Source organism: Lepidochelys olivacea, assembly GCF_965140295.1.
Source record: "Lepidochelys olivacea isolate rLepOli2 genome assembly, chromosome: 1".
Classification (NCBI taxonomy): Eukaryota; Metazoa; Chordata; order Testudines; family Cheloniidae; genus Lepidochelys; species Lepidochelys olivacea.
In genome coordinates, this window is record NC_140411.1 from 234,802,892 (window position 1) to 234,813,208 (window position 10,317).

The 10,317-nt window shown below is 40.4% G+C and overlaps 1 long non-coding RNA gene across 1 annotated transcript; it reads left to right on the forward strand.

Moving 5' to 3' along the window:
* Positions 1-427: 427 nt before the first annotated feature.
* On the forward strand, positions 428-5,489 carry LOC311513017. The gene is made up of 3 exons (XR_014709629.1): positions 428-1,580; positions 4,159-4,226; positions 4,898-5,489. It is a non-coding gene; the product is annotated as an uncharacterized lncRNA (long non-coding RNA).
* Positions 5,490-10,317: the final 4,828 nt, after the last annotated feature.

The window sequence follows — 10,317 nt, forward strand, 5'->3', positions numbered from 1 at the left end:
GGTGACCAAAGGCAGACTTCACTGGTTGGAAGTTATGAGTAAATAAAACAAAGAAAGGCAAGGACTAGAGTATTGCAGGAATTAGTATTGGGTTGACACTTTTCATTCTACACATAGTTTAAAGGAAGGTACCACGGACATAGTATGTAAATTTGTGAATGACCTCCCCAGCCCCTGCAACTAAAAAGAACAACAAATTACCCCGAAGAAAGGAATTAGAGGTAATGGAGTAAGTCAAATGTCTTATGAGTTTCATTCAGTTTAGGCAAATAGAAGGTCATGTGGTATGAAAAAGGAGTTTGAAATATAGAAACAATACATATTATACACATACAAACATATTTACAGTAAAGAGAGCAGGGAAAACACCTGGAAATGACAGAAGAAATAATGAGATAAAATTAAGAAAAAGAAAATGTAGTTTGAATATCAGGAAAAATATCCTGGTGATTAAATATATTAGTCTGTGGAACACTCTTCCAACGGGAACGCTTGAAAGCCCAATTATTTGACTGGCCCTTCTTGAAAAGACACTACAGAGAATAATCCAGCACTGGGCCCAAGAGATAGACAAGATGACCTCACAGCTCTTTGGGACACGAACCATATATTTGTTCTGGGTTTGTATGGTGTCTGACACAATGGGGTCAGGGTCCATGACGCACTCCTAGGTGCTACCGCAATACAAATAATAATAGGATCCTCTCTATTTTTAATTTCTCTGGGCCACATCTTTAAGTCTTTGTCCAATTCTTACTCAGGCAAAACTGTCATCACAGCCAGTGAGTCTAAGGTATTTAGTCAGGCTTGACTCAGTTTGAGTGGTCAGAGACTGATTTAAGGGCCTCACGATTTTGCCTCATTGGTGTTACAGATACTGGACAGTTTCTCAGAAACTGGACCTATCAGAGTTTTGCCCTGTGTAAGAGGTAAGGTCTAGATCCTTGAAGGTACTTGAGCACCCAACACCCACTGAAATCAATGGGAATCAGGCATTAAATACCTTGAGGATCAGGGCCTATGTAAAACAGAGTAAGAACTTTAGGGCTTGACTCAAGAATTCCAAACAGTGGCATTAAACCATCAGCACAAGGTGTGGCTGCAGTCCAAAAGGCAAAAACAGTGAGGATACATACCTAAAACCAAGACAAACAAAGAAATTATAATAAACATTGTTCAAGAACTCTTTAAGGAACTTGCAATGAACTACATTTAGAATATGACTAATTTTTTTGTCACTGTGCACTAGAAATGGCAATTAGGCAATGAAAAGGGACCAAGAAGGATAAAAAGAGCTAGTGGTGGGAGTCCTAAAATATATGTTAAAAGTGGAAAAACTAGGACTGTATAGATTGGGGAATAGAAGCTTATGAGAGGCTATGACCGACACAAGATGTAAAGATATAGTTATGTGATACCAAATCCTGTTCTCTGTTACACTAGTGCAATTCTACTGAAGTCAGTTAGTCTACATGGGCTTGGTCTAAAGAGGTGCTGAGCACTCACAACTCCAACTGACGTCAATGGAAGCTGCAGGTACTCAGCTCTGCTGAGAATCATGCCCCAGGGATCTAAATAAGGTAAGAATAATAATTAAGAAAGATTCTTCTTAACTGTAGCTAACCTAATTTAATGTTTCCCTACTTCTCTTAAGATAAAAAAGTCTGTACCTTCTTGCTTCTCCTCATTTAGGGAACATGTATAAGGCTCAGATTGGGTCTAGAGAAGCAGCAGAACTAAGAGGCTGTAAGAAACTCACTTCTCTTAAACTTTGACTCAGGGAGACTGGGTCATTGGAATCCATTCAGCTTTTCTCTTACTGTGGGGGACTCTACATTCTCTTATGGTGAGGAGAGCAGACATAGTCAGAAGGTGCTCCACAGGGCTACCCCATGGATGGAGGGCTACTTGTCTTAGTGGATGTGGGTGACATTAAGGTGACTATTTTCAAAATCAAAATCCAGCACTGTTTTCTGGCAACATTTTTTAGGGTTGTTAAATACTTGGGAGCTCTACATTCTGATTGTTCTATGTCAGACAAGCTCCAGGTGGAGCAACAGAAAAGATGAAAGAAGGCTGAACTCTGTCTCTTTTCCTCACCTCGTTCCTCCCTGTAGTTTTGGTGATTTTAGAGATGAGGGAAGCAAGAGACAGGCACTTCTAGGCAACCACCCCCCTCCTTTCCCAAACCCTACAAAGGACCAGAGCAGGTATGCTTGGAGCAAAATATATGCTGACTACATGGTGAGAGTGAAAAGGGAGCACAAAATATTTCATATCGCTACAGCAGAGACACAAACATTTACTAGTTACAAAAAATATGTTTTGATTAATTGGAAAACTTGGACATTTTGATTGTCCTGAAAGAAGTTCTTGTATGAAAAATCAGAACATATTACTCTTTAGGGAACACACCTTTGATGATCTAGGTGTATCACAGGGTAAGGTAGCCCACAGAGGGATTAGATGCCTCACAGAGGGATGAAGGGAGGGGAAGTGAATGAGTGTTTCACTTCAGGGAGTCCCCATGTGAACATGCTCTAGAGTAGAGAAACGTGGCACACGCCATTTCATGTACATTTGTTGAGTTAGATGCTCTGCTCTGGAAGCCTAAGGTTCAAAAATGAATGCCAGCTCTGGGATAAGACAAAAGGATCTTTAGCGATAGTTAACCAACTATCAGTTACTGACAGGGATCCAAGGATATCAGGTCAGGAAGAGCGCACTCATTTTCTTGGTAAAGTTGTATGACGTACATTTATCTAGTACAGGTACTTTATTGGGGGAGGAGGGTGAGTTTCAAGCATCAGGTATAGGCCATTGCAGGAGGAAGAATAGCAGATTTGGTGGACCACTGGACACACAACAAAGCCTATAGCCAAGATTTTCAAAAGTGGGTGCTTAAATTTAGGCTCCTAATTGGCCCCTATACCAATATTTTCAAAAACAGGAGCCTAAAGTAAGGCTCTAAAAATCAATATGTAGGCATCTATATAATTTTCCAAAGTGCTGAGCACCCAACATTTCCCATTGAGTACAGCCATCTTGTAAATCAGGCTAATTATGAGGGACTTAGAACTCTAACTTTAGGCACCTATGTTTTTAAAATCTAGGCATATATTTCTATGTTGGGATGGGTGCATACTTTTCCATACTTTTCCCTTATGTCTTTAGCAACAAGAAAAAAAGATTGTTCCAAAATCATCTCAGTGATATGTATAGCTCTAAACATTACAAGAGCATGATTCAAAGCTCCAAACAACCTTTTGGGTCAAGAACGACCATTACAAATACATTTTTGCTTTTTTTAGAAATAAAAAGAATCTGTGTATATTACACTCGGCCTGAGACTTGGTTTGCTTTGCTTTTAATCATGTTCATGCTTATTCTCATTGTTATTGTATTGCTTTCATCTTCAATAAACAGAATATTTTTAATAAAACATCTTCTTGTATCTGCAATTCAAGATTCCCTGTGACTTGGCATAATTCAAAGAACTCTAGACTAAGTTACTGACCTACCTCAGATCTGCTTGCTTTCTGGTTGCTGCTTGCATTTTTCAGTGGTAAGAAAGTGACAGTAATATATATATATAACCTGGGTTGGCACGTAGCTTTTTCATTCTGCTCTTATAGTTGGACTGCCAAACTGTGAGTGACTGGAAGAAAACAAAGCTAATGAAGACGAGAAGGAAAAATTGCATGACACGAAGAAATAAGAAATGAAAAATGATAAAATATAAGGCAAGAATTTTTTAAAAAAATCCTAAAAAGAATGGCAGGATTTGATTTTGCAGTGCTGGCTTACAGCCAGGTAATTGTCTAGAGGAAATCAACTGAAGCAGATACAACTAAGATAAAAATTTTGTGTATGTGTGTTTATGAGGCAAACAGGAGGAACCTGAAGAAAATAAAAGGACCCCTCAAGGATGATAGAACTTTGTGCCTTTAACCCCTCAGGCAGACATGTATGTTAAAGAAATGTTTCCATTTCTCTCTTTTGCTTTTAAAAGAAGAGAGAGATGCTCAACAGTATGAGTAGACTAGTGGTTTGAGCACTGATCTATGAGCCAGGAATTTCTGATCCCAGCTGTGCTACAGTCTCCTTCTATGGCCTTTTGCAAATCACACAGCGCCTGACCTTGTAATTCTCTTTCAGGAAAAACTCGCATGGATCTTTTCAGCAGAATGGGCACTGAAATGGTTTGGTTTGGTGAAACAGGTCAGGTAGGTGGAAAGGAGCTGTTATCATATTTCCATGATTGAACTTCTTCTTAAAAATGTTTTTAAAGCACCAGGAGTTAAAAAAGTGTCATGTTTTTTAGTAGCAGCTAACATATCATGGTAATCCTGTGATGAGACAAGAGACTCCTTCATTATGTTCAATAGAATTCCTCTTCCATAATTCCAGAAGGCTGTGTGTCGTAGGTGAAGGTAATCAAATCTGGTATTCCATAGTCAGGGACTCCATCCTTTTCCTGTACTTCAATGGGGATCATTCTTTGTGGATGCACCTAAGCTGCTGAGCAAGCAGGAACTTTCATAACTTATGCTTACAACAAATTTTAAGATCAATCCAGCTATTGTGGCTTGTGCCTAGCTCTAGTCTAGGTGCACAATGGGCACAAAAAATCCTCAATCCCTGTGTGCACTTTGTGAAAAGAAGTCCATATTCCTTCTTTCAAAAATATAACAGAGTCAAAGAACTCCTACATCTGTGTTCAATTTATATGAAACAATTTTGCTGTCTCAGAAACCATTGCACAATAATCATGGGTAAATGTTGGCTTGTTAAAGCCTACCACTATATGTATTTTCCCCCATTATTTCCTGTAGATTCTACACCATTTATGCATATGGGTATAAAAATAAAAGTAATCTTTCTGTTTCTCTTACAGATATCTAAGCAAAGTTGCAAGAAGCCAATTAGCTTTGTATCCTAAGCTTTATTGGCAGCAGAAAGCCTGAATCACAAGAACATTTGGTTCTCTGGAATTTGGATCTCATCGGAGAGAACCAACGCCAGCTCTAACGAGAGTGACTGCCAGTTGTTCTTCAAAGCTACAGCAACAGCAATTACAAATTAAGGATCAATATCTGATCAGATTCTTATTATGAGAGATACAGACTCAGAGGTGCGTAAAGCATCTGGTCCTAGGTCAGTGGGATAGGTGGCTGAAACTACTAGTCAGCCACTATCTAAAGACAGAAGAAGAATGCTTCGAGGGAAACTCCAGGACCTAAAGAGGAGGTGACAGTTGAGGGAGCACTTGGGGGTGAAGGAGTGACTTGGGAAAGACAGTGTTCCAGGGTTTCACCTCAGCTGGACACTCAAATTCTACAGAACTCATTTTTATGGATTCTGAACTTCCAAATGAATTGGCATGACTGATAAAATGTCAGCCTCTACAAATGAACCCAGCAGAGTGTGGTTCATGTAATCCTTACTAATTGAACCCTGCTGGGTTTGGTCCACTTTGGTGATGCCAAGTAGAAGGCCGGGGGGCGGGGGGGGGAGGGGAAGGGGAAGGAGGCACTTTACACACTGCACTGCTTGGGCACTCGCTCGTCACCCTAACGGCTGATTGCCTCACCTCTGCAGAGCTCTGCTCTGGCCCTCTCCATCAGCTTCTCTGCTGGTTATGCCTCTCAGTCAGCCGCCCTGCTAGCCGCTTGCTGCACCTCTCCCCGAGTGCCCGAGCAGTGCAGCATGTAAGGCGCCACCTTACCCTCCTTGCCTTCCACACAGAATGGGTGGTGAACTCTGCGGATGAACCTCTGAACTCTGGGGGCTGCACTGGCCAAGGACAGCAACTGTGAGTGGGGTACAAAAAAGGGACGGGCACATTAAAGGGACTTTTGGGTTGCTGGACTTAAGACCCTGAGGGGAAAAGGACGCTGCCCAACTTACTTGGCGGTGGGTCTTTTGCTCATGGTTTGTGTTTATGAACTCTCGTTGCAGTGTTTTCCCAAATTAATGCTGAGTTACTTCCCTCCTTTTATTAAAAGTTTTTGCTACACTCAGACTCTGTGTTTGTGAGAGGGGAAGTATTGTCTCTTAGAGGCACCCGGGGATGGCGTGTAATTGTCCAAGGTCACTGGCTGGAGGCTTGAGATGGTTTTCTGTTGTATTGAAGAGGAACCCCTAGATACTGAACACGGCCCTTGTTGTTGCTGGCTCTGCCTGGCAGAAGGGTTACATTTTTGGGGGCTCATCCAGGATACCTGGGTCAGTACCCCTCACAAGCACATCTTGAGTGATCCATTAAATCAGGAAAACCATTTTGTTATATTTTGGGGGAAACTGCAGTTTGTATAATCACTCTACATGTTCGAGGATTGGTGCAAGGGGATGAATATTGACCCTAAGAACTGTCTTCTGGTGACAGGGATACCAGAGGCGGTCGATGAGGGCTCAATAGACTCTATTTTAAGGGCAGCCACTGAGTGCCTGAGTAAGTGCAAAATGCGTGGGTGCATGTTCATGATGGAGGAGGAGGCTTTTGCAGTACTGTGTGAGCTGCCAGTGGCTGTGAACCTTTTACACTTCTTTTCAAATAAGAATTAATTAGACGCACCTATAGAGGATGAAACTGCTGAGGATGTTGCAGTACCTGAAACACAAATTGTTCTAATTGTCAGGACCCCTCAGAATTACTCTCTGAGTAATACTAAGGTCTCCTAGGGTACAGAAAAGTACTGCATAAGGAAACTCCTTCATGTCCATAAACTTGAAAGGCTAGATTGTGACTAGCCCTCACATGGGTACAAGATGGGAACCCAAGATGCAAAGAGCTTCATATTCCAACCAGTTCCCTACCCACAAGGGCCAGTCAGAATCACAGTGCCTGTCCTCTCTGCTAGCCACCACAAAGGGGATGAATTCTTCCCTTCCTCTTCCCTGCTGCCTCATTGCAACCTCAAGAGTTGGCCAGCTGTGAAGAGGGGAGAACTCTACTACACCATCCTAATAGTTTGAGCGGCATGTGTACAGCTTGGAGCTCCAGCAGGAAGTCTGCCTCACTGAGGCACAATCCTTCCCAGAGTTGTCCCCAGCAGTGTCTTCAAGGAATATAAATGAGCTGGGTTTCTTGCAATTTTTGTGTCATCATTGTATTCTAAGGACCTTTCATCCTTGGTCCACTGACTTCCTCCATGGCCTTAGGCAACTCATATAACCTCTGTGCCTCATCTATAAAATGGGGATAATAGTGCTGACTCACTCACAGAGATGCTGTGAGGATTCATTATGAATGTATGTAACGTGCTTTGAAGATGAAAAGCTCCCTAAGTTCTAAGAGTTATTAATCATTTATTATTGTTGTTCCCTCAAATAGCATATATTTCAAAGACACAATGATTTTCTTTTGTCTGATTCCTTCTTCACTAGGCACCACTGAGACTATCCCAGCAAACAAAAGCTGTTTCAGTTTTGCAGATGAATACAGATTTGGGGAGGCTTTGCTTATCCATTCTTTCATGCTGGGTTATCTTGAATGATTTCCAAGGCGCCCCAGTGCCTCCACAGAGTGGCTCTCTAAATCTCTACTCCAACAGAACAGCAAACCAGGCCACCAGAATGGAACAGAGAGCGGAAGAAGCATTCCATTTCCCAAATACAGTAATTGATTTAGCAGCAGTTTAAAACAATGTTGAGCATTGTCAAGGATGTTCCTTTGTGGCACTAAATCAAGTTCCTCAAGATGGATTACGTGCTAACCACATACTATCTAAAAATCTCAAGGGCTGTTTGTTGTTCAGCAATTTATGATAGCCTTGTTAGAGGACTGCATATGAGGCATCTCTGGAGTCTGAGAAGAAACAGAGACAAATAGCATACAAACTATATTGAACAATTCATTACATTATATTGTGGAAACCTAAGCACAGCATGCAGATAACCCTTTTATGTATGCTGCCTTATTGAACAATAATCACTCTGTAATGTTTCAGATATTTAAATCATATTTATAATAACACATTTTAATGCAACATCCCTCATAAAGTTCTCAAGGTATTTTACGGGGTGCATAAAGCATGGAAAAATACAAAATTTTAAAATGCAGATTCACCTACCGCAGGGCCCTTGAGCCAATCTAATGAGGTAGATATACAAAAGTCTAAGCTGACAGTTTAACTATTTAAGTAGTGTATATAATAATTCAAACACATTTTAAGATATTCTTAGTTATAAACCCATTCTTTAACTAAATATTTGGGCTAGGTTACATAAGTGCTTATTTTCAGTTTACAGTTATGGCCAGAAACAGGGACACTTTTTGGTTCCTTATTTAGAATCTTTCCCTTGAAAGCTTTCAGGGTCCCCAGCTAAAAGATAAATTATTGCTTTTTTTTTAGTTCCTTTGCAGAATGTGTTCCATAACAATACTTTGGCAATGTGGACCAAGAAACATGGTCCAGTAGATAGGTTACAGGACTTAGAGCCAGGAGACCTTCGTTCCGGCCCTACTAGTGACTTAATGTATTGGCCAGGGAGCTTCACTTCTCTGTGCCTCAGTTTCATCATTTATAAAATAGGGATGATTAAATTTGCGTACCTTTATATACGGTCTTTGGTATCTATGGATGGAACATGCTACATTAGTTCGCATTAGAATTATTACTATTCTGAATGCTGGGGAAAAAGTGGAAGGCTATAGAGATTGGTAATGGGATACAGAGCTTTCATTTCTGTAAGTCACTGGCTTAGCCCAGGGCCCCCATTCACGAAAGCACTAGCCTAAATCCAGACAGCACTTAAGGATGACTATCTGAGTCAGGGACCAGATTGGTACCATCTGATCCATGACTTGTGTGAAATGAAATGGTGATCTCATCCCTCTTCACAATGTACTGGTGTCTATAGTTCACTTGGTGGGCTCCTGGTTATAGGCCCCAATCTTTTTTTCTATTTGTCATAGCAGGAAAGGAAAGTGATTGCAATAGGTAAGGTTGAAAGGCTGCTGCTATTATAATCCACCCTCCCCTTTTCATTTGCTAATAACTTTTTCAAAGGAGCTGACATTTTCCATGCTGGCTTTTCTCTCAAAGGTGACTTTTTTTAAATGTTACAGCTGAATGTGTTCAGTTTTGAGTCTTGCAGGTTTTTTATAATATCAAAATTAATACATGGGCCCATATGTTCCAATCATAAATGGTTTGGGTGCATAAGGCAACAACAGTTGAATGGACTTTGTTCAAACTTAGCTTGTTTTGTAGATCTAATTAAGTTCTAAGTAGCAATTCAAGCTTATATTAAATTGGGGCTGACTGATTGTTTCTCTAAGCAGCTGGCATTCTGCTGCCACCCAGACTTCAGAGACAGGATCCCACACTGAGGGCAGGCTCTTCTGCAGTGGTGCCATGATGAAACCATCATTATGTTGGGGTGAAGATTGAGGTCAAATCTGGATTCACAGAACTTTGTTGCTGTAACCAGAAACTGAACCCAAACTTATTCAGGGTTTTTCATACCTAGAAAATTGTAGTTTGTTCCGATTTTACTTGCTTATTAATAGATGTGATGCTGTAAATGACATTTCCATCAGGTTAAGTATTATACCGACCAGATTTATGTAATATTTAGGGTATATTTAACTTTTATGAAAAAGTATTTTAAGGTATAAAGGATAAAATGTTGACAGCTTTACTCTCAGTCTTTACTCAGCTAAAATCCCCCTTAAAAGAATTCAGGATTTGGCTTATTAATTTCCTTGAGAGTTTGTCTGAGTAAGAATTGCAGTGTTTGGTCCATGATTAGAATTTCTTGCAGTCATTCCTTATAGCTTCAGCCGTTCAGGAATATTTAGTTTTAATTTTATTTCTATGAGGTCCAGAAATATTTTTGAATATACAATACTGTATAAAAAGTGTCTGTTTTGGGGTGTAGGACTGTATGCATGTGTGTGTATATGGGGTTTTTTTTGTGAGTGTGTGAGCATGTGTTTGATTTTGATTTTTGGCTTCTCCTGCCTCTTGACCTCCCTCATTTGGTTAATACTTAGATTAAGAAAACAAGGGTCACGTGTAAGGGAGTTGGAGGGCATATGTATGTGCACAGATGTGCGTTTTACTATTTGAGGATTACAAGAGGGATACAACAATAATTGAATTCAAGATAACTAGATGGACAGAAAGACACATGGGAGCTACAGCCACTGTAAGAATTAGGAAGACGAAAAATGAGTATGGGAAAAAGGGGTTATTATCCAACCAATAAAGGTTTGGGAATCCACGCAAATAAAAGTTTTGGGAATTGGAGGAGTTTCAGATGATTCTTTTTTTACGCTCTTTTGTTCTTTTTTGCAAACCATTTCCC